This window comes from Microcebus murinus, unplaced genomic scaffold, assembly GCF_040939455.1.
Source record: "Microcebus murinus isolate Inina unplaced genomic scaffold, M.murinus_Inina_mat1.0 scaf015_hap2_Mmur4.0, whole genome shotgun sequence".
NCBI classification, from domain to species: domain Eukaryota; kingdom Metazoa; phylum Chordata; class Mammalia; order Primates; family Cheirogaleidae; genus Microcebus; species Microcebus murinus.
The window spans coordinates 387,708-410,155 of record NW_027438961.1 but is presented as its reverse complement, the minus strand read 5'-3'; the positions used below and the strand labels follow the sequence as shown (position 1 = coordinate 410,155).

At 64.7% G+C, this 22,448-nt stretch overlaps 6 pseudogenes; all 6 read left to right on the top strand.

The window, feature by feature from the left end:
• Positions 1-586: 586 nt before the first annotated feature.
• On the top strand, positions 587-705 carry LOC142867446 (uncharacterized; annotated as a pseudogene).
• A 3,498-nt stretch (positions 706-4,203) lies between these two features.
• LOC142867444 (uncharacterized) lies at positions 4,204-4,322 on the top strand (annotated as a pseudogene).
• A 3,528-nt stretch (positions 4,323-7,850) lies between these two features.
• Positions 7,851-7,969, top strand: LOC142867443 (uncharacterized; annotated as a pseudogene).
• Positions 7,970-11,497: 3,528 nt separating this feature from the next.
• Positions 11,498-11,616, top strand: LOC142867442 (uncharacterized; annotated as a pseudogene).
• Positions 11,617-15,152: 3,536 nt separating this feature from the next.
• On the top strand, positions 15,153-15,271 carry LOC142867441 (uncharacterized; annotated as a pseudogene).
• Positions 15,272-18,807: 3,536 nt separating this feature from the next.
• LOC142867440 (uncharacterized) lies at positions 18,808-18,926 on the top strand (annotated as a pseudogene).
• The last annotated feature ends 3,522 nt before the right edge of the window (positions 18,927-22,448 follow it).

Below are 22,448 nucleotides of genomic sequence, written 5' to 3'. Positions count from 1 at the left end.
TTTTCCAGAGGTAGGAGATGGAGGGGACTGATTTCTTCAGCGCCCCCCAAACCACCCCGCCCCACCCCAGCCATGGGACACATCTCGAGAGACGCCCCTACACTCGCTCCCCTCCCCCATGCGCTGTGCCCCAGCCCTGGCCCTGGGGAATAGGCGGCAGCCCACCCACAGGGCGGGGGCGCAGCTGACAGGGGTTGTGCGGGAGGGCGGCCCCTGGCTGGGGTCAAAGGGTGAGCGCGCGTGCGCAGTCAGCGGCGGCGCGCTGGGGGTGGGGGCGGGTAGGTGAAGGAGGCGAGGTGAGGAGAGGAGGGGGGCTGGAAGGTCTCCACCTTGGCGGGTCCAGCCGTGGAGGCGCATCGTGTCTGTGTGTGTGTGTTTGTGTGTGTGTGTGTGTGTGTGTGTGTGTGTGTGTGTGTGTGTGTGTAGACAGCCCCCACCCCACCCCGCCCCGCCCCGTCCCTCACCTCAGTCCTCCGGAGTCCGCCCGACCGGGCCGGCCAACTGCACAGGCCCGGCGCGGGTCAGCGCTATCGCGGGGAAGCGCGGTGAGGCTGGCCTCTTGAGCGGGGCAGGGGCGCCCTCCGCGGTCTAGGGCCACACCACCCCGAACGCGCCCCATCTCGTCTGATCTCCGAAGCTAAGCAGCGTCGGGCCTGGTTAGTACTTGGATGGGAGACCGCCTGGGAATCCCGGGTGCCCTAGGCTTTTTTTTTTTTTTTGCCTGTTGCTCTGTCCCCTTGCCGGGAGCGCGGCGGGGCGGCGGTCCGGCGGATCACCCCCACCCTCAGCGCCCGCCGCGGTGCCTGCCGCCCCAGCCCGCACCGTGGGGCCTCCTCTTGTCCCAAGCCGGGACACCGCCGCCACGGGGCAGCATGCGTGCCATCTGGACTGTCCGGTCTCAGTCCAAAGGTCTGGTCTGTGGGAAACGACACGCTGGAGGAAACCTGGAGAGTCTGAGAGGGGAGGGAGTTCCGGAAGGATTCCAGGATGTCACTTTGAGCGAGTATGTGACCAGAACTCGTCCCGTTGCTTTTGGGGTTCTATGGGCTACACGTAGGAATCTCTGGTGGTGGCACTGGAGGTTGGGGGATCCGGAGTCACACCCAGACCTGCTCGACAGGCCTCCTTTTACTTTTCTTTTCGGATTCATGTTCTTAGAAAGTGTCTCTTATCTCTATGATTGCATTTTCTTTTCTCTCTCCTTTCTAGCAGATGATGGGAGTACAAGTATTGAGGTGACATGTGTTGCCCGTGCCCCCCTCCCCCCTGTCTCCTTATTTATTTCTCATTCTCTCCCAGCGTATTGTGGGGGTACCAATGTTCAGGTCGGGTGCATTGCTCTTTCCCCGCCTCCCCCCTCGGGTCAGAGCTTCAAGTGCGCCCATCCCCCAGTGGGTGCGCACCCACCCCCTCCCTAATGGATGTGTATGCCCACCCCCTCCCCACGCCCGCCCGACACCCACCCGATGAAGGTGATTCCTCGCTGTCCACTTAGGTGTCCATCCGTTCCTACCAATTTGCCGGTGAGCGCGCGCACGTGGTGCTCGTGTGTCCGTTCTTGGGACACCTGGCCTACTGGAACGGGTTCCAGCTCTGGCCAGGAGAACACGAGAGGCGCCCCCTCACCGCTGCTCCTCACAGCCGAATGGCACTCCGTGGTGTCCACGCGCCACATGTTACTAATGCACTCCTGGATGGATGGGCACTCGGGTCGCTTCCACATCTTTGCGATTGTGAATTGTGCCCTAACTGTCACCCTACCCCTTACCCAGCCCGTCTCCTCTGCCCCTGCCTGACGCGCTCCTCCCCCGCCAGGCCCGTCACTGTCCTCGGCCCCTGCCCCTGCCTGACCGGCCCCTTCCCGCCCCGGCCCGTCACCGTCACCGTCCTCTGCCCCTGCCTGACAGGCTCCTCTCCGCCCGGCCCACCACCTGGGCCACTGCCTGACTCGCTCCTCCCCGGCCAGGCCCGTCACTGTCCTGGGCCCCCGCCTGACCGGCTCCTTCCCGCCCGGCCTGTCACCGTCCTCGGCCCCTGCCTGACACGCTCCTCCCCGCCCGTCACCGTCCTCGGCCCCTGCCTGACCGGCTCCTCCGTCGCCTGGGCCTTCCAGGGGCTTGGTGTGGACGCTGCTTCCAGGAAGCCCTCCAGGAACCCGGCAGCAGGGCGGCCGCAGCAGTCTGGCGCAGGCATCGCTAAGTCGCCTGCCGGGGACGGGGACGTGCCCCGCTGTGCCGCGGGGGCCCAGCCTGGTGTCTTCCCTGAGGCCCTGGGGCTGCCGGGACCGCCTCCTGATGGGGACGTCCACGCAGCTCTCCACGTCGGATTCCGGGGCTCTCTGTCCTGCCTGAAGGCCCAGCTGGCCTGCGGGTCCTTAGAGTGGCAGGAACATCCTCAAACTGATATTGCGAGTCCGGGGGTTGTCTGCACTTTTGTGCTGGGCACCCCAGGGAGGCCCAGGGGCTGGCTGGACAACGCGGTCTGCTCGGGTGCTTTGGAGGAGCAACCGATGCCCTTTGGACTTTGGTAGCAGCGTCTCAGGTGTCTCTGAGCCCTGCGCCATGTCGGGGAGGAGGCGGGAGGGGCCGCGACCTGCAGTCGTGTTCCCGGGGTGGCACGGCATGTGGCTTCTTCCACAGGCTGCTTGGCCTGGGCTCCCTGCACCTGGGCCTTTGGGGGACTGGCCCTGTGCTTGCCAACGCTTCCTGCAGGGACCCGGAGCTGGGAGGTGGCATCTCCCAGCCCTGGGCCGGGCAGAGCCCCAGCGGGCCATGCCCACAACCTCTCTCAGCACGGGTCCCCCAGAAGGCTCCTTTGGGACCAGGATTCTCCTGCGGGTGACTTCTTAAAGTCTGGCCCCTGGATGGAGGGGCACCGGGAGCAGAGGAGCCGGAAGCGGAAGGGGGTGCCCATGCGAGGGGACATTTTCAGGCCAAGTACCAGCTTCAGCCTGATCCTCCTGGGAACCCCGGGGTGTACGTCACACCTCCTGGTTGTCCCGCTCTGAGACAAGGAGCCGGGCTTCGCATTCCCACAGCAGCCAGTCGTGGGCTGAGGACACCTGGGGCCTTGGGAACTCCCTGGCTTCTCTTTGGATTACCATTTGGAGCTGCTTGGGAATCGTGCCGCCACACACACCCGAGTGCAGGTGTCTTCTGCACAGACTGCGGGCCTCGCGCTTCTGAATGCCACTGGCTCGCCACCCACCCACGGGTGAACCTGGTCAGGGTGCTTTCTCTAAGGAGCCGACTCTGATCCGGGCGGGCTACCGGTGTCTCTGTTTGCTCGTTTCTTTCTTCCATGTCGGGAAAGTCTGCCTTACTGGGTGTGGAAATCTCCTATGCCTTTCCTCGCCTATTCTGTCAGCTTTAAAATTCTCTTTCAGTTGCCACCCTCACAGATGGATTAGGAAACTCTTTCCGGTGCACTCATTAGTGAAATGACCTCAAGGAAGCTCGAATCCAATATCTAATCGCCGGCTTTTAGCAAGTCCACACCCGAGGGTGGTTGGGGTCCAATCCAGCCCCGGGCCAGGCCCAGGCCCCTTGGACTGGGCCACAGGAGGACACGGAGCAGGGTCCCGGCCCCCACGGGAGCGGTGCCGGCAGTTCTCCAAGGGCTTGGGGGTTTTCCAGAGGTAGGAGATGGAGGGGACTGATTTCTTCAGCGCCCCCCAAACCACCCCGCCCCACCCCAGCCATGGGACACATCCCGAGAGACGCCCCTACACTCGCTCCCCTCCCCCATGCGCTGTGCCCCAGCCCTGGCCCTGGGGAATAGGCGGCAGCCCACCCACAGGGCGGGGGCGCAGCTGACAGGGGTTGTGCGGGAGGGCGGCCCCTGGCTGGGGTCAAAGGGTGAGCGCGCGTGCGCAGTCAGCGGCGGCGCGCTGGGGGTGGGGGCGGGTAGGTGAAGGAGGCGAGGTGAGGAGAGGAGGGGGGCTGGAAGGTCTCCACCTTGGCGGGTCCAGCCGTGGAGGCGCATCGTGTCTGTGTGTGTGTGTTTGTGTGTGTGTGTGTGTGTGTGTGTGTGTGTGTGTGTAGACAGCCCCCACCCCACCCCGCCCCGCCCCGTCCCTCACCTCAGTCCTCCGGAGTCCGCCCGACCGGGCCGGCCAACTGCACAGGCCCGGCGCGGGTCAGCGCTATCGCGGGGAAGCGCGGTGAGGCTGGCCTCTTGAGCGGGGCAGGGGCGCCCTCCGCGGTCTAGGGCCACACCACCCCGAACGCGCCCCATCTCGTCTGATCTCCGAAGCTAAGCAGCGTCGGGCCTGGTTAGTACTTGGATGGGAGACCGCCTGGGAATCCCGGGTGCCCTAGGCTTTTTTTTTTTTTTTGCCTGTTGCTCTGTCCCCTTGCCGGGAGCGCGGCGGGGCGGCGGTCCGGCGGATCACCCCCACCCTCAGCGCCCGCCGCGGTGCCTGCCGCCCCAGCCCGCACCGTGGGGCCTCCTCTTGTCCCAAGCCGGGACACCGCCGCCACGGGGCAGCATGCGTGCCATCTGGACTGTCCGGTCTCAGTCCAAAGGTCTGGTCTGTGGGAAACGACACGCTGGAGGAAACCTGGAGAGTCTGAGAGGGGAGGGAGTTCCGGAAGGATTCCAGGATGTCACTTTGAGCGAGTATGTGACCAGAACTCGTCCCGTTGCTTTTGGGGTTCTATGGGCTACACGTAGGAATCTCTGGTGGTGGCACTGGAGGTTGGGGGATCCGGAGTCACACCCAGACCTGCTCGACAGGCCTCCTTTTACTTTTCTTTTCGGATTCATGTTCTTAGAAAGTGTCTCTTATCTCTATGATTGCATTTTCTTTTCTCTCTCCTTTCTAGCAGATGATGGGAGTACAAGTATTGAGGTGACATGTGTTGCCCGTGCCCCCCTCCCCCCTGTCTCCTTATTTATTTCTCATTCTCTCCCAGCGTATTGTGGGGGTACCAATGTTCAGGTCGGGTGCATTGCTCTTTCCCCGCCTCCCCCCTCGGGTCAGAGCTTCAAGTGCGCCCATCCCCCAGTGGGTGCGCACCCACCCCCTCCCTAATGGATGTGTATGCCCACCCCCTCCCCACGCCCGCCCGACACCCACCCGATGAAGGTGATTCCTCGCTGTCCACTTAGGTGTCCATCCGTTCCTACCAATTTGCCGGTGAGCGCGCGCACGTGGTGCTCGTGTGTCCGTTCTTGGGACACCTGGCCTACTGGAACGGGTTCCAGCTCTGGCCAGGAGAACACGAGAGGCGCCCCCTCACCGCTGCTCCTCACAGCCGAATGGCACTCCGTGGTGTCCACGCGCCACATGTTACTAATGCACTCCTGGATGGATGGGCACTCGGGTCGCTTCCACATCTTTGCGATTGTGAATTGTGCCCTAACTGTCACCCTACCCCTTACCCAGCCCGTCTCCTCTGCCCCTGCCTGACGCGCTCCTCCCCCGCCAGGCCCGTCACTGTCCTCGGCCCCTGCCCCTGCCTGACCGGCCCCTTCCCGCCCCGGCCCGTCACCGTCACCGTCCTCTGCCCCTGCCTGACAGGCTCCTCTCCGCCCGGCCCACCACCTGGGCCACTGCCTGACTCGCTCCTCCCCGGCCAGGCCCGTCACTGTCCTGGGCCCCCGCCTGACCGGCTCCTTCCCGCCCGGCCTGTCACCGTCCTCGGCCCCTGCCTGACACGCTCCTCCCCGCCCGTCACCGTCCTCGGCCCCTGCCTGACCGGCTCTTCCGTCGCCTGGGCCTTCCAGGGGCTTGGTGTGGACGCTGCTTCCAGGAAGCCCTCCAGGAACCCGGCAGCAGGGCGGCCGCAGCAGTCTGGCGAAGGCATCGCTAAGTCGCCTGCCGGGGACGGGGACGTGCCCCGCTGTGCCGCGGGGGCCCAGCCTGGTGTCTTCCCTGAGGCCCTGGGGCTGCCGCTCCCCGCAAGGGGAGAGCCTCGGAGGTGGGGACCGCCTCCTGATGGGGACGTCCACGCAGCTCTCCACGTCGGATTCCGGGGCTCTCTGTCCTGCCTGAAGGCCCAGCTGGCCTGCGGGTCCTTAGAGTGGCAGGAACATCCTCAAACTGATATTGCGAGTCCGGGGGTTGTCTGCACTTTTGTGCTGGGCACCCCAGGGAGGCCCAGGGGCTGGCTGGACAACGCGGTCTGCTCGGGTGCTTTGGAGGAGCAACCGATGCCCTTTGGACTTTGGTAGCAGCGTCTCAGGTGTCTCTGAGCCCTGCGCCATGTCGGGGAGGAGGCGGGAGGGGCCGCGACCTGCAGTCGTGTTCCCGGGGTGGCACGGCATGTGGCTTCTTCCACAGGCTGCTTGGCCTGGGCTCCCTGCACCTGGGCCTTTGGGGGACTGGCCCTGTGCTTGCCAACGCTTCCTGCAGGGACCCGGAGCTGGGAGGTGGCATCTCCCAGCCCTGGGCCGGGCAGAGCCCCAGCGGGCCATGCCCACAACCTCTCTCAGCACGGGTCCCCCAGAAGGCTCCTTTGGGACCAGGATTCTCCTGCGGGTGACTTCTTAAAGTCTGGCCCCTGGATGGAGGGGCACCGGGAGCAGAGGAGCCGGAAGCGGAAGGGGGTGCCCATGCGAGGGGACATTTTCAGGCCAAGTACCAGCTTCAGCCTGATCCTCCTGGGAACCCCGGGGTGTACGTCACACCTCCTGGTTGTCCCGCTCTGAGACAAGGAGCCGGGCTTCGCATTCCCACAGCAGCCAGTCGTGGGCTGAGGACACCTGGGGCCTTGGGAACTCCCTGGCTTCTCTTTGGATTACCATTTGGAGCTGCTTGGGAATCGTGCCGCCACACACACCCGAGTGCAGGTGTCTTCTGCACAGACTGCGGGCCTCGCGCTTCTGAATGCCACTGGCTCGCCACCCACCCACGGGTGAACCTGGTCAGGGTGCTTTCTCTAAGGAGCCGACTCTGATCCGGGCGGGCTACCGGTGTCTCTGTTTGCTCGTTTCTTTCTTCCATGTCGGGAAAGTCTGCCTTACTGGGTGTGGAAATCTCCTATGCCTTTCCTCGCCTATTCTGTCAGCTTTAAAATTCTCTTTCAGTTGCCACCCTCACAGATGGATTAGGAAACTCTTTCCGGTGCACTCATTAGTGAAATGACCTCAAGGAAGCTCGAATCCAATATCTAATCGCCGGCTTTTAGCAAGTCCACACCCGAGGGTGGTTGGGGTCCAATCCAGCCCCGGGCCAGGCCCAGGCCCCTTGGACTGGGCCACAGGAGGACACGGAGCAGGGTCCCGGCCCCCACGGGAGCGGTGCCGGCAGTTCTCCAAGGGCTTGGGGGTTTTCCAGAGGTAGGAGATGGAGGGGACTGATTTCTTCAGCGCCCCCCAAACCACCCCGCCCCACCCCAGCCATGGGACACATCCCGAGAGACGCCCCTACACTCGCTCCCCTCCCCCATGCGCTGTGCCCCAGCCCTGGCCCTGGGGAATAGGCGGCAGCCCACCCACAGGGCGGGGGCGCAGCTGACAGGGGTTGTGCGGGAGGGCGGCCCCTGGCTGGGGTCAAAGGGTGAGCGCGCGTGCGCAGTCAGCGGCGGCGCGCTGGGGGTGGGGGCGGGTAGGTGAAGGAGGCGAGGTGAGGAGAGGAGGGGGGCTGGAAGGTCTCCACCTTGGCGGGTCCAGCCGTGGAGGCGCATCGTGTCTGTGTGTGTGTGTTTGTGTGTGTGTGTGTGTGTGTGTGTGTGTGTGTGTGTAGACAGCCCCCACCCCACCCCGCCCCGCCCCGTCCCTCACCTCAGTCCTCCGGAGTCCGCCCGACCGGGCCGGCCAACTGCACAGGCCCGGCGCGGGTCAGCGCTATCGCGGGGAAGCGCGGTGAGGCTGGCCTCTTGAGCGGGGCAGGGGCGCCCTCCGCGGTCTAGGGCCACACCACCCCGAACGCGCCCCATCTCGTCTGATCTCCGAAGCTAAGCAGCGTCGGGCCTGGTTAGTACTTGGATGGGAGACCGCCTGGGAATCCCGGGTGCCCTAGGCTTTTTTTTTTTTTTTGCCTGTTGCTCTGTCCCCTTGCCGGGAGCGCGGCGGGGCGGCGGTCCGGCGGATCACCCCCACCCTCAGCGCCCGCCGCGGTGCCTGCCGCCCCAGCCCGCACCGTGGGGCCTCCTCTTGTCCCAAGCCGGGACACCGCCGCCACGGGGCAGCATGCGTGCCATCTGGACTGTCCGGTCTCAGTCCAAAGGTCTGGTCTGTGGGAAACGACACGCTGGAGGAAACCTGGAGAGTCTGAGAGGGGAGGGAGTTCCGGAAGGATTCCAGGATGTCACTTTGAGCGAGTATGTGACCAGAACTCGTCCCGTTGCTTTTGGGGTTCTATGGGCTACACGTAGGAATCTCTGGTGGTGGCACTGGAGGTTGGGGGATCCGGAGTCACACCCAGACCTGCTCGACAGGCCTCCTTTTACTTTTCTTTTCGGATTCATGTTCTTAGAAAGTGTCTCTTATCTCTATGATTGCATTTTCTTTTCTCTCTCCTTTCTAGCAGATGATGGGAGTACAAGTATTGAGGTGACATGTGTTGCCCGTGCCCCCCTCCCCCCTGTCTCCTTATTTATTTCTCATTCTCTCCCAGCGTATTGTGGGGGTACCAATGTTCAGGTCGGGTGCATTGCTCTTTCCCCGCCTCCCCCCTCGGGTCAGAGCTTCAAGTGCGCCCATCCCCCAGTGGGTGCGCACCCACCCCCTCCCTAATGGATGTGTATGCCCACCCCCTCCCCACGCCCGCCCGACACCCACCCGATGAAGGTGATTCCTCGCTGTCCACTTAGGTGTCCATCCGTTCCTACCAATTTGCCGGTGAGCGCGCGCACGTGGTGCTCGTGTGTCCGTTCTTGGGACACCTGGCCTACTGGAACGGGTTCCAGCTCTGGCCAGGAGAACACGAGAGGCGCCCCCTCACCGCTGCTCCTCACAGCCGAATGGCACTCCGTGGTGTCCACGCGCCACATGTTACTAATGCACTCCTGGATGGATGGGCACTCGGGTCGCTTCCACATCTTTGCGATTGTGAATTGTGCCCTAACTGTCACCCTACCCCTTACCCAGCCCGTCTCCTCTGCCCCTGCCTGACGCGCTCCTCCCCCGCCAGGCCCGTCACTGTCCTCGGCCCCTGCCCCTGCCTGACCGGCCCCTTCCCGCCCCGGCCCGTCACCGTCACCGTCCTCTGCCCCTGCCTGACAGGCTCCTCTCCGCCCGGCCCACCACCTGGGCCACTGCCTGACTCGCTCCTCCCCGGCCAGGCCCGTCACTGTCCTGGGCCCCCGCCTGACCGGCTCCTTCCCGCCCGGCCTGTCACCGTCCTCGGCCCCTGCCTGACACGCTCCTCCCCGCCCGTCACCGTCCTCGGCCCCTGCCTGACCGGCTCCTCCGTCGCCTGGGCCTTCCAGGGGCTTGGTGTGGACGCTGCTTCCAGGAAGCCCTCCAGGAACCCGGCAGCAGGGCGGCCGCAGCAGTCTGGCGAAGGCATCGCTAAGTCGCCTGCCGGGGACGGGGACGTGCCCCGCTGTGCCGCGGGGGCCCAGCCTGGTGTCTTCCCTGAGGCCCTGGGGCTGCCGCTCCCCGCAAGGGGAGAGCCTCGGAGGTGGGGACCGCCTCCTGATGGGGACGTCCACGCAGCTCTCCACGTCGGATTCCGGGGCTCTCTGTCCTGCCTGAAGGCCCAGCTGGCCTGCGGGTCCTTAGAGTGGCAGGAACATCCTCAAACTGATATTGCGAGTCCGGGGGTTGTCTGCACTTTTGTGCTGGGCACCCCAGGGAGGCCCAGGGGCTGGCTGGACAACGCGGTCTGCTCGGGTGCTTTGGAGGAGCAACCGATGCCCTTTGGACTTTGGTAGCAGCGTCTCAGGTGTCTCTGAGCCCTGCGCCATGTCGGGGAGGAGGCGGGAGGGGCCGCGACCTGCAGTCGTGTTCCCGGGGTGGCACGGCATGTGGCTTCTTCCACAGGCTGCTTGGCCTGGGCTCCCTGCACCTGGGCCTTTGGGGGACTGGCCCTGTGCTTGCCAACGCTTCCTGCAGGGACCCGGAGCTGGGAGGTGGCATCTCCCAGCCCTGGGCCGGGCAGAGCCCCAGCGGGCCATGCCCACAACCTCTCTCAGCACGGGTCCCCCAGAAGGCTCCTTTGGGACCAGGATTCTCCTGCGGGTGACTTCTTAAAGTCTGGCCCCTGGATGGAGGGGCACCGGGAGCAGAGGAGCCGGAAGCGGAAGGGGGTGCCCATGCGAGGGGACATTTTCAGGCCAAGTACCAGCTTCAGCCTGATCCTCCTGGGAACCCCGGGGTGTACGTCACACCTCCTGGTTGTCCCGCTCTGAGACAAGGAGCCGGGCTTCGCATTCCCACAGCAGCCAGTCGTGGGCTGAGGACACCTGGGGCCTTGGGAACTCCCTGGCTTCTCTTTGGATTACCATTTGGAGCTGCTTGGGAATCGTGCCGCCACACACACCCGAGTGCAGGTGTCTTCTGCACAGACTGCGGGCCTCGCGCTTCTGAATGCCACTGGCTCGCCACCCACCCACGGGTGAACCTGGTCAGGGTGCTTTCTCTAAGGAGCCGACTCTGATCCGGGCGGGCTACCGGTGTCTCTGTTTGCTCGTTTCTTTCTTCCATGTCGGGAAAGTCTGCCTTACTGGGTGTGGAAATCTCCTATGCCTTTCCTCGCCTATTCTGTCAGCTTTAAAATTCTCTTTCAGTTGCCACCCTCACAGATGGATTAGGAAACTCTTTCCGGTGCACTCATTAGTGAAATGACCTCAAGGAAGCTCGAATCCAATATCTAATCGCCGGCTTTTAGCAAGTCCACACCCGAGGGTGGTTGGGGTCCAATCCAGCCCCGGGCCAGGCCCAGGCCCCTTGGACTGGGCCACAGGAGGACACGGAGCAGGGTCCCGGCCCCCACGGGAGCGGTGCCGGCAGTTCTCCAAGGGCTTGGGGGTTTTCCAGAGGTAGGAGATGGAGGGGACTGATTTCTTCAGCGCCCCCCAAACCACCCCGCCCCACCCCAGCCATGGGACACATCCCGAGAGACGCCCCTACACTCGCTCCCCTCCCCCATGCGCTGTGCCCCAGCCCTGGCCCTGGGGAATAGGCGGCAGCCCACCCACAGGGCGGGGGCGCAGCTGACAGGGGTTGTGCGGGAGGGCGGCCCCTGGCTGGGGTCAAAGGGTGAGCGCGCGTGCGCAGTCAGCGGCGGCGCGCTGGGGGTGGGGGCGGGTAGGTGAAGGAGGCGAGGTGAGGAGAGGAGGGGGGCTGGAAGGTCTCCACCTTGGCGGGTCCAGCCGTGGAGGCGCATCGTGTCTGTGTGTGTGTGTTTGTGTGTGTGTGTGTGTGTGTGTGTGTGTGTGTGTGTAGACAGCCCCCACCCCACCCCGCCCCGCCCCGTCCCTCACCTCAGTCCTCCGGAGTCCGCCCGACCGGGCCGGCCAACTGCACAGGCCCGGCGCGGGTCAGCGCTATCGCGGGGAAGCGCGGTGAGGCTGGCCTCTTGAGCGGGGCAGGGGCGCCCTCCGCGGTCTAGGGCCACACCACCCCGAACGCGCCCCATCTCGTCTGATCTCCGAAGCTAAGCAGCGTCGGGCCTGGTTAGTACTTGGATGGGAGACCGCCTGGGAATCCCGGGTGCCCTAGGCTTTTTTTTTTTTTTTGCCTGTTGCTCTGTCCCCTTGCCGGGAGCGCGGCGGGGCGGCGGTCCGGCGGATCACCCCCACCCTCAGCGCCCGCCGCGGTGCCTGCCGCCCCAGCCCGCACCGTGGGGCCTCCTCTTGTCCCAAGCCGGGACACCGCCGCCACGGGGCAGCATGCGTGCCATCTGGACTGTCCGGTCTCAGTCCAAAGGTCTGGTCTGTGGGAAACGACACGCTGGAGGAAACCTGGAGAGTCTGAGAGGGGAGGGAGTTCCGGAAGGATTCCAGGATGTCACTTTGAGCGAGTATGTGACCAGAACTCGTCCCGTTGCTTTTGGGGTTCTATGGGCTACACGTAGGAATCTCTGGTGGTGGCACTGGAGGTTGGGGGATCCGGAGTCACACCCAGACCTGCTCGACAGGCCTCCTTTTACTTTTCTTTTCGGATTCATGTTCTTAGAAAGTGTCTCTTATCTCTATGATTGCATTTTCTTTTCTCTCTCCTTTCTAGCAGATGATGGGAGTACAAGTATTGAGGTGACATGTGTTGCCCGTGCCCCCCTCCCCCCTGTCTCCTTATTTATTTCTCATTCTCTCCCAGCGTATTGTGGGGGTACCAATGTTCAGGTCGGGTGCATTGCTCTTTCCCCGCCTCCCCCCTCGGGTCAGAGCTTCAAGTGCGCCCATCCCCCAGTGGGTGCGCACCCACCCCCTCCCTAATGGATGTGTATGCCCACCCCCTCCCCACGCCCGCCCGACACCCACCCGATGAAGGTGATTCCTCGCTGTCCACTTAGGTGTCCATCCGTTCCTACCAATTTGCCGGTGAGCGCGCGCACGTGGTGCTCGTGTGTCCGTTCTTGGGACACCTGGCCTACTGGAACGGGTTCCAGCTCTGGCCAGGAGAACACGAGAGGCGCCCCCTCACCGCTGCTCCTCACAGCCGAATGGCACTCCGTGGTGTCCACGCGCCACATGTTACTAATGCACTCCTGGATGGATGGGCACTCGGGTCGCTTCCACATCTTTGCGATTGTGAATTGTGCCCTAACTGTCACCCTACCCCTTACCCAGCCCGTCTCCTCTGCCCCTGCCTGACGCGCTCCTCCCCCGCCAGGCCCGTCACTGTCCTCGGCCCCTGCCCCTGCCTGACCGGCCCCTTCCCGCCCCGGCCCGTCACCGTCACCGTCCTCTGCCCCTGCCTGACAGGCTCCTCTCCGCCCGGCCCACCACCTGGGCCACTGCCTGACTCGCTCCTCCCCGGCCAGGCCCGTCACTGTCCTGGGCCCCCGCCTGACCGGCTCCTTCCCGCCCGGCCTGTCACCGTCCTCGGCCCCTGCCTGACACGCTCCTCCCCGCCCGTCACCGTCCTCGGCCCCTGCCTGACCGGCTCCTCCGTCGCCTGGGCCTTCCAGGGGCTTGGTGTGGACGCTGCTTCCAGGAAGCCCTCCAGGAACCCGGCAGCAGGGCGGCCGCAGCAGTCTGGCGAAGGCATCGCTAAGTCGCCTGCCGGGGACGGGGACGTGCCCCGCTGTGCCGCGGGGGCCCAGCCTGGTGTCTTCCCTGAGGCCCTGGGGCTGCCGCTCCCCGCAAGGGGAGAGCCTCGGAGGTGGGGACCGCCTCCTGATGGGGACGTCCACGCAGCTCTCCACGTCGGATTCCGGGGCTCTCTGTCCTGCCTGAAGGCCCAGCTGGCCTGCGGGTCCTTAGAGTGGCAGGAACATCCTCAAACTGATATTGCGAGTCCGGGGGTTGTCTGCACTTTTGTGCTGGGCACCCCAGGGAGGCCCAGGGGCTGGCTGGACAACGCGGTCTGCTCGGGTGCTTTGGAGGAGCAACCGATGCCCTTTGGACTTTGGTAGCAGCGTCTCAGGTGTCTCTGAGCCCTGCGCCATGTCGGGGAGGAGGCGGGAGGGGCCGCGACCTGCAGTCGTGTTCCCGGGGTGGCACGGCATGTGGCTTCTTCCACAGGCTGCTTGGCCTGGGCTCCCTGCACCTGGGCCTTTGGGGGACTGGCCCTGTGCTTGCCAACGCTTCCTGCAGGGACCCGGAGCTGGGAGGTGGCATCTCCCAGCCCTGGGCCGGGCAGAGCCCCAGCGGGCCATGCCCACAACCTCTCTCAGCACGGGTCCCCCAGAAGGCTCCTTTGGGACCAGGATTCTCCTGCGGGTGACTTCTTAAAGTCTGGCCCCTGGATGGAGGGGCACCGGGAGCAGAGGAGCCGGAAGCGGAAGGGGGTGCCCATGCGAGGGGACATTTTCAGGCCAAGTACCAGCTTCAGCCTGATCCTCCTGGGAACCCCGGGGTGTACGTCACACCTCCTGGTTGTCCCGCTCTGAGACAAGGAGCCGGGCTTCGCATTCCCACAGCAGCCAGTCGTGGGCTGAGGACACCTGGGGCCTTGGGAACTCCCTGGCTTCTCTTTGGATTACCATTTGGAGCTGCTTGGGAATCGTGCCGCCACACACACCCGAGTGCAGGTGTCTTCTGCACAGACTGCGGGCCTCGCGCTTCTGAATGCCACTGGCTCGCCACCCACCCACGGGTGAACCTGGTCAGGGTGCTTTCTCTAAGGAGCCGACTCTGATCCGGGCGGGCTACCGGTGTCTCTGTTTGCTCGTTTCTTTCTTCCATGTCGGGAAAGTCTGCCTTACTGGGTGTGGAAATCTCCTATGCCTTTCCTCGCCTATTCTGTCAGCTTTAAAATTCTCTTTCAGTTGCCACCCTCACAGATGGATTAGGAAACTCTTTCCGGTGCACTCATTAGTGAAATGACCTCAAGGAAGCTCGAATCCAATATCTAATCGCCGGCTTTTAGCAAGTCCACACCCGAGGGTGGTTGGGGTCCAATCCAGCCCCGGGCCAGGCCCAGGCCCCTTGGACTGGGCCACAGGAGGACACGGAGCAGGGTCCCGGCCCCCACGGGAGCGGTGCCGGCAGTTCTCCAAGGGCTTGGGGGTTTTCCAGAGGTAGGAGATGGAGGGGACTGATTTCTTCAGCGCCCCCCAAACCACCCCGCCCCACCCCAGCCATGGGACACATCCCGAGAGACGCCCCTACACTCGCTCCCCTCCCCCATGCGCTGTGCCCCAGCCCTGGCCCTGGGGAATAGGCGGCAGCCCACCCACAGGGCGGGGGCGCAGCTGACAGGGGTTGTGCGGGAGGGCGGCCCCTGGCTGGGGTCAAAGGGTGAGCGCGCGTGCGCAGTCAGCGGCGGCGCGCTGGGGGTGGGGGCGGGTAGGTGAAGGAGGCGAGGTGAGGAGAGGAGGGGGGCTGGAAGGTCTCCACCTTGGCGGGTCCAGCCGTGGAGGCGCATCGTGTCTGTGTGTGTGTGTTTGTGTGTGTGTGTGTGTGTGTGTGTGTGTGTGTGTGTGTGTGTGTAGACAGCCCCCACCCCACCCCGCCCCGCCCCGTCCCTCACCTCAGTCCTCCGGAGTCCGCCCGACCGGGCCGGCCAACTGCACAGGCCCGGCGCGGGTCAGCGCTATCGCGGGGAAGCGCGGTGAGGCTGGCCTCTTGAGCGGGGCAGGGGCGCCCTCCGCGGTCTAGGGCCACACCACCCCGAACGCGCCCCATCTCGTCTGATCTCCGAAGCTAAGCAGCGTCGGGCCTGGTTAGTACTTGGATGGGAGACCGCCTGGGAATCCCGGGTGCCCTAGGCTTTTTTTTTTTTTTTGCCTGTTGCTCTGTCCCCTTGCCGGGAGCGCGGCGGGGCGGCGGTCCGGCGGATCACCCCCACCCTCAGCGCCCGCCGCGGTGCCTGCCGCCCCAGCCCGCACCGTGGGGCCTCCTCTTGTCCCAAGCCGGGACACCGCCGCCACGGGGCAGCATGCGTGCCATCTGGACTGTCCGGTCTCAGTCCAAAGGTCTGGTCTGTGGGAAACGACACGCTGGAGGAAACCTGGAGAGTCTGAGAGGGGAGGGAGTTCCGGAAGGATTCCAGGATGTCACTTTGAGCGAGTATGTGACCAGAACTCGTCCCGTTGCTTTTGGGGTTCTATGGGCTACACGTAGGAATCTCTGGTGGTGGCACTGGAGGTTGGGGGATCCGGAGTCACACCCAGACCTGCTCGACAGGCCTCCTTTTACTTTTCTTTTCGGATTCATGTTCTTAGAAAGTGTCTCTTATCTCTATGATTGCATTTTCTTTTCTCTCTCCTTTCTAGCAGATGATGGGAGTACAAGTATTGAGGTGACATGTGTTGCCCGTGCCCCCCTCCCCCCTGTCTCCTTATTTATTTCTCATTCTCTCCCAGCGTATTGTGGGGGTACCAATGTTCAGGTCGGGTGCATTGCTCTTTCCCCGCCTCCCCCCTCGGGTCAGAGCTTCAAGTGCGCCCATCCCCCAGTCGGTGCGCACCCACCCCCTCCCTAATGGATGTGTATGCCCACCCCCTCCCCACGCCCGTCCGACACCCACCCGATGAAGGTGATTCCTCGCTGTCCACTTAGGTGTCCATCCGTTCCTACCAATTTGCCGGTGAGCGCGCGCACGTGGTGCTCGTGTGTCCGTTCTTGGGACACCTGGCCTACTGGAACGGGTTCCAGCTCTGGCCAGGAGAACACGAGAGGCGCCCCCTCACCGCTGCTCCTCACAGCCGAATGGCACTCCGTGGTGTCCACGCGCCACATGTTACTAATGCACTCCTGGATGGATGGGCACTCGGGTCGCTTCCACATCTTTGCGATTGTGAATTGTGCCCTAACTGTCACCCTACCCCTTACCCAGCCCGTCTCCTCTGCCCCTGCCTGACGCGCTCCTCCCCCGCCAGGCCCGTCACTGTCCTCGGCCCCTGCCCCTGCCTGACCGGCCCCTTCCCGCCCCGGCCCGTCACCGTCACCGTCCTCTGCCCCTGCCTGACAGGCTCCTCTCCGCCCGGCCCACCACCTGGGCCACTGCCTGACTCGCTCCTCCCCGGCCAGGCCCGTCACTGTCCTGGGCCCCCGCCTGACCGGCTCCTTCCCGCCCGGCCTGTCACCGTCCTCGGCCCCTGCCTGACACGCTCCTCCCCGCCCGTCACCGTCCTCGGCCCCTGCCTGACCGGCTCCTCCGTCGCCTGGGCCTTCCAGGGGCTTGGTGTGGACGCTGCTTCCAGGAAGCCCTCCAGGAACCCGGCAGCAGGGCGGCCGCAGCAGTCTGGCGAAGGCATCGCTAAGTCGCCTGCCGGGGACGGGGACGTGCCCCGCTGTGCCGCGGGGGCCCAGCCTGGTGTCTTCCCTGAGGCCCTGGGGCTGCCGCTCCCCGCAAGGGGAGAGCCTCGGAGGTGGGGACCGCCTCCTGATGGGGACGTCCACGCAGCTCTCCACGTCGGATTCCGGGGCTCTCTGTCCTGCCTGAAGGCCCAGCTGGCCTGCGGGTCCTTAGAGTGGCAGGAACATCCTCAAACTGATATTGCGAGTCCGGGGGTTGTCTGCACTTTTGTGCTGGGCACCCCAGGGAGGCCCAGGGGCTGGCTGGACAACGCGGTCTGCTCGGGTGCTTTGGAGGAGCAACCGATGCCCTTTGGACTTTGGTAGCAGCGTCTCAGGTGTCTCTGAGCCCTGCGCCATGTCGGGGAGGAGGCGGGAGGGGCCGCGACCTGCAGTCGTGTTCCCGGGGTGGCACGGCATGTGGCTTCTTCCACAGGCTGCTTGGCCTGGGCTCCCTGCACCTGGGCCTTTGGGGGACTGGCCCTGTGCTTGCCAACGCTTCCTGCAGGGACCCGGAGCTGGGAGGTGGCATCTCCCAGCCCTGGGCCGGGCAGAGCCCCAGCGGGCCATGCCCACAACCTCTCTCAGCACGGGTCCCCCAGAAGGCTCCTTTGGGACCAGGATTCTCCTGCGGGTGACTTCTTAAAGTCTGGCCCCTGGATGGAGGGGCACCGGGAGCAGAGGAGCCGGAAGCGGAAGGGGGTGCCCATGCGAGGGGACATTTTCAGGCCAAGTACCAGCTTCAGCCTGATCCTCCTGGGAACCCCGGGGTGTACGTCACACCTCCTGGTTGTCCCGCTCTGAGACAAGGAGCCGGGCTTCGCATTCCCACAGCAGCCAGTCGTGGGCTGAGGACACCTGGGGCCTTGGGAACTCCCTGGCTTCTCTTTGGATTACCATTTGGAGCTGCTTGGGAATCGTGCCGCCACACACACCCGAGTGCAGGTGTCTTCTGCACAGACTGCGGGCCTCGCGCTTCTGAATGCCACTGGCTCGCCACCCACCCACGGGTGAACCTGGTCAGGGTGCTTTCTCTAAGGAGCCGACTCTGATCCGGGCGGGCTACCGGTGTCTCTGTTTGCTCGTTTCTTTCTTCCATGTCGGGAAAGTCTGCCTTACTGGGTGTGGAAATCTCCTATGCCTTTCCTCGCCTATTCTGTCAGCTTTAAAATTCTCTTTCAGTTGCCACCCTCACAGATGGATTAGGAAACTCTTTCCGGTGCACTCATTAGTGAAATGACCTCAAGGAAGCTCGAATCCAATATCTAATCGCCGGCTTTTAGCAAGTCCACACCCGAGGGTGGTTGGGGTCCAATCCAGCCCCGGGCCAGGCCCAGGCCCCTTGGACTGGGCCACAGGAGGACACGGAGCAGGGTCTCGGCCCCCACGGGAGCGGTGCCGGCAGTTCTCCAAGGGCTTGGGGGTTTTCCAGAGGTAGGAGATGGAGGGGACTGATTTCTTCAGCGCCCCCCAAACCACCCCGCCCCACCCCAGCCATGGGACACATCCCGAGAGACGCCCCTACACTCGCTCCCCTCCCCCATGCGCTGTGCCCCAGCCCTGGCCCTGGGTAATAGGCGGCAGCCCACCCACAGGGCGGGGGCGCAGCTGACAGGGGTTGTGCGGGAGGGCGGCCCCTGGCTGGGGTCAAAGGGTGAGCGCGCGTGCGCAGTCAGCGGCGGCGCGCTGGGGGTGGGGGCGGGTAGGTGAAGGAGGCGAGGTGAGGAGAGGAGGGGGGCTGGAAGGTCTCCACCTTGGCGGGTCCAGCCGTGGAGGCGCATCGTGTCTGTGTGTGTGTGTTTGTGTGTGTGTGTGTGTGTGTGTGTGTGTGTGTGTGTGTGTGTGTAGACAGCCCCCACCCCACCCCGCCCCGCCCCGTCCCTCACCTCAGTCCTCCGGAGTCCGCCCGACCGGGCCGGCCAACTGCACAGGCCCGGCGCGGGTCAGCGCTATCGCGGGGAAGCGCGGTGAGGCTGGCCTCTTGAGCGGGGCAGGGGCGCCCTCCGCGGTCTAGGGCCACACCACCCCGAACGCGCCCCATCTCGTCTGATCTCCGAAGCTAAGCAGCGTCGGGCCTGGTTAGTACTTGGATGGGAGACCGCCTGGGAATCCCGGGTGCCCTAGGCTTTTTTTTTTTTTTTTTTTTTTTTTTTTTGCCTGTTGCTCTGTCCCCTTGCCGGGAGCGCGGCGGGGCGGCGGTCCGGCGGATCACCCCCACCCTCAGCGCCCGCCGCGGTGCCTGCCGCCCCAGCCCGCACCGTGGGGCCTCCTCTTGTCCCAAGCCGGGACACCGCCGCCACGGGGCAGCATGCGTGCCATCTGGACTGTCCGGTCTCAGTCCAAAGGTCTGGTCTGTGGGAAACGACACGCTGGAGGAAACCTGGAGAGTCTGAGAGGGGAGGGAGTTCCGGAAGGATTCCAGGATGTCACTTTGAGCGAGTATGTGACCAGAACTCGTCCCGTTGCTTTTGGGGTTCTATGGGCTACACGTAGGAATCTCTGGTGGTGGCACTGGAGGTTGGGGGATCCGGAGTCACACCCAGACCTGCTCGACAGGCCTCCTTTTACTTTTCTTTTCGGATTCATGTTCTTAGAAAGTGTCTCTTATCTCTATGATTGCATTTTCTTTTCTCTCTCCTTTCTAGCAGATGATGGGAGTACAAGTATTGAGGTGACATGTGTTGCCCGTGCCCCCCTCCCCCCTGTCTCCTTATTTATTTCTCATTCTCCCCCAGCGTATTGTGGGGGTACCAATGTTCAGGTCGGGTGCATTGCTCTTTCCCCGCCTCCCCCCTCGGGTCAGAGCTTCAAGTGCGCCCATCCCCCAGTCGGTGCGCACCCACCCCCTCCCTAATGGATGTGTATGCCCACCCCCTCCCCACGCCCGCCCGACACCCACCCGATGAAGGTGATTCCTCGCTGTCCACTTAGGTGTCCATCCGTTCCTACCAATTTGCCGGTGAGCGCGCGCACGTGGTGCTCGTGTGTCCGTTCTTGGGACACCTGGCCTACTGGAACGGGTTCCAGCTCTGGCCAGGAGAACACGAGAGGCGCCCCCTCACCGCTGCTCCTCACAGCCGAATGGCACTCCGTGGTGTCCACGCGCCACATGTTACTAATGCACTCCTGGATGGATGGGCACTCGGGTCGCTTCCACATCTTTGCGATTGTGAATTGTGCCCTAACTGTCACCCTACCCCTTACCCAGCCCGTCTCCTCTGCCCCTGCCTGACGCGCTCCTCCCCCGCCAGGCCCGTCACTGTCCTCGGCCCCTGCCCCTGCCTGACCGGCCCCTTCCCGCCCCGGCCCGTCACCGTCACCGTCCTCTGCCCCTGCCTGACAGGCTCCTCTCCGCCCGGCCCACCACCTGGGCCACTGCCTGACTCGCTCCTCCCCGGCCAGGCCCGTCACTGTCCTGGGCCCCCGCCTGACCGGCTCCTTCCCGCCCGGCCTGTCACCGTCCTCGGCCCCTGCCTGACACGCTCCTCCCCGCCCGTCACCGTCCTCGGCCCCTGCCTGACCGGCTCCTCCGTCGCCTGGGCCTTCCAGGGGCTTGGTGTGGACGCTGCTTCCAGGAAGCCCTCCAGGAACCCGGCAGCAGGGCGGCCGCAGCAGTCTGGCGCAGGCATCGCTAAGTCGCCTGCCGGGGACGGGGACGTGCCCCGCTGTGCCGCGGGGGCCCAGCCTGGTGTCTTCCCTGAGGCCCTGGGGCTGCCGGGACCGCCTCCTGATGGGGACGTCCACGCAGCTCTCCACGTCGGATTCCGGGGCTCTCTGTCCTGCCTGAAGGCCCAGCTGGCCTGCGGGTCCTTAGAGTGGCAGGAACATCCTCAAACTGATATTGCGAGTCCGGGGGTTGTCTGCACTTTTGTGCTGGGCACCCCAGGGAGGCCCAGGGGCTGGCTGGACAACGCGGTCTGCTCGGGTGCTTTGGAGGAGCAACCGATGCCCTTTGGACTTTGGTAGCAGCGTCTCAGGTGTCTCTGAGCCCTGCGCCATGTCGGGGAGGAGGCGGGAGGGGCCGCGACCTGCAGTCGTGTTCCCGGGGTGGCACGGCATGTGGCTTCTTCCACAGGCTGCTTGGCCTGGGCTCCCTGCACCTGGGCCTTTGGGGGACTGGCCCTGTGCTTGCCAACGCTTCCTGCAGGGACCCGGAGCTGGGAGGTGGCATCTCCCAGCCCTGGGCCGGGCAGAGCCCCAGCGGGCCATGCCCACAACCTCTCTCAGCACGGGTCCCCCAGAAGGCTCCTTTGGGACCAGGATTCTCCTGCGGGTGACTTCTTAAAGTCTGGCCCCTGGATGGAGGGGCACCGGGAGCAGAGGAGCCGGAAGCGGAAGGGGGTGCCCATGCGAGGGGACATTTTCAGGCCAAGTACCAGCTTCAGCCTGATCCTCCTGGGAACCCCGGGGTGTACGTCACACCTCCTGGTTGTCCCGCTCTGAGACAAGGAGCCGGGCTTCGCATTCCCACAGCAGCCAGTCGTGGGCTGAGGACACCTGGGGCCTTGGGAACTCCCTGGCTTCTCTTTGGATTACCATTTGGAGCTGCTTGGGAATCGTGCCGCCACACACACCCGAGTGCAGGTGTCTTCTGCACAGACTGCGGGCCTCGCGCTTCTGAATGCCACTGGCTCGCCACCCACCCACGGGTGAACCTGGTCAGGGTGCTTTCTCTAAGGAGCCGACTCTGATCCGGGCGGGCTACCGGTGTCTCTGTTTGCTCGTTTCTTTCTTCCATGTCGGGAAAGTCTGCCTTACTGGGTGTGGAAATCTCCTATGCCTTTCCTCGCCTATTCTGTCAGCTTTAAAATTCTCTTTCAGTTGCCACCCTCACAGATGGATTAGGAAACTCTTTCCGGTGCACTCATTAGTGAAATGACCTCAAGGAAGCTCGAATCCAATATCTAATCGCCGGCTTTTAGCAAGTCCACACCCGAGGGTGGTTGGGGTCCAATCCAGCCCCGGGCCAGGCCCAGGCCCCTTGGACTGGGCCACAGGAGGACACGGAGCAGGGTCCCGGCCCCCACGGGAGCGGTGCCGGCAGTTCTCCAAGGGCTTGGGGGTTTTCCAGAGGTAGGAGATGGAGGGGACTGATTTCTTCAGCGCCCCCCAAACCACCCCGCCCCACCCCAGCCATGGGACACATCCCGAGAGACGCCCCTACACTCGCTCCCCTCCCCCATGCGCTGTGCCCCAGCCCTGGCCCTGGGGAATAGGCGGCAGCCCACCCACAGGGCGGGGGCGCAGCTGACAGGGGTTGTGCGGGAGGGCGGCCCCTGGCTGGGGTCAAAGGGTGAGCGCGCGTGCGCAGTCAGCGGCGGCGCGCTGGGGGTGGGGGCGGGTAGGTGAAGGAGGCGAGGTGAGGAGAGGAGGGGGGCTGGAAGGTCTCCACCTTGGCGGGTCCAGCCGTGGAGGCGCATCGTGTCTGTGTGTGTGTGTTTGTGTGTGTGTGTGTGTGTGTGTGTGTGTGTGTGTGTGTGTGTGTGTAGACAGCCCCCACCCCACCCCGCCCCGCCCCGTCCCTCACCTCAGTCCTCCGGAGTCCGCCCGACCGGGCCGGCCAACTGCACAGGCCCGGCGCGGGTCAGCGCTATCGCGGGGAAGCGCGGTGAGGCTGGCCTCTTGAGCGGGGCAGGGGCGCCCTCCGCG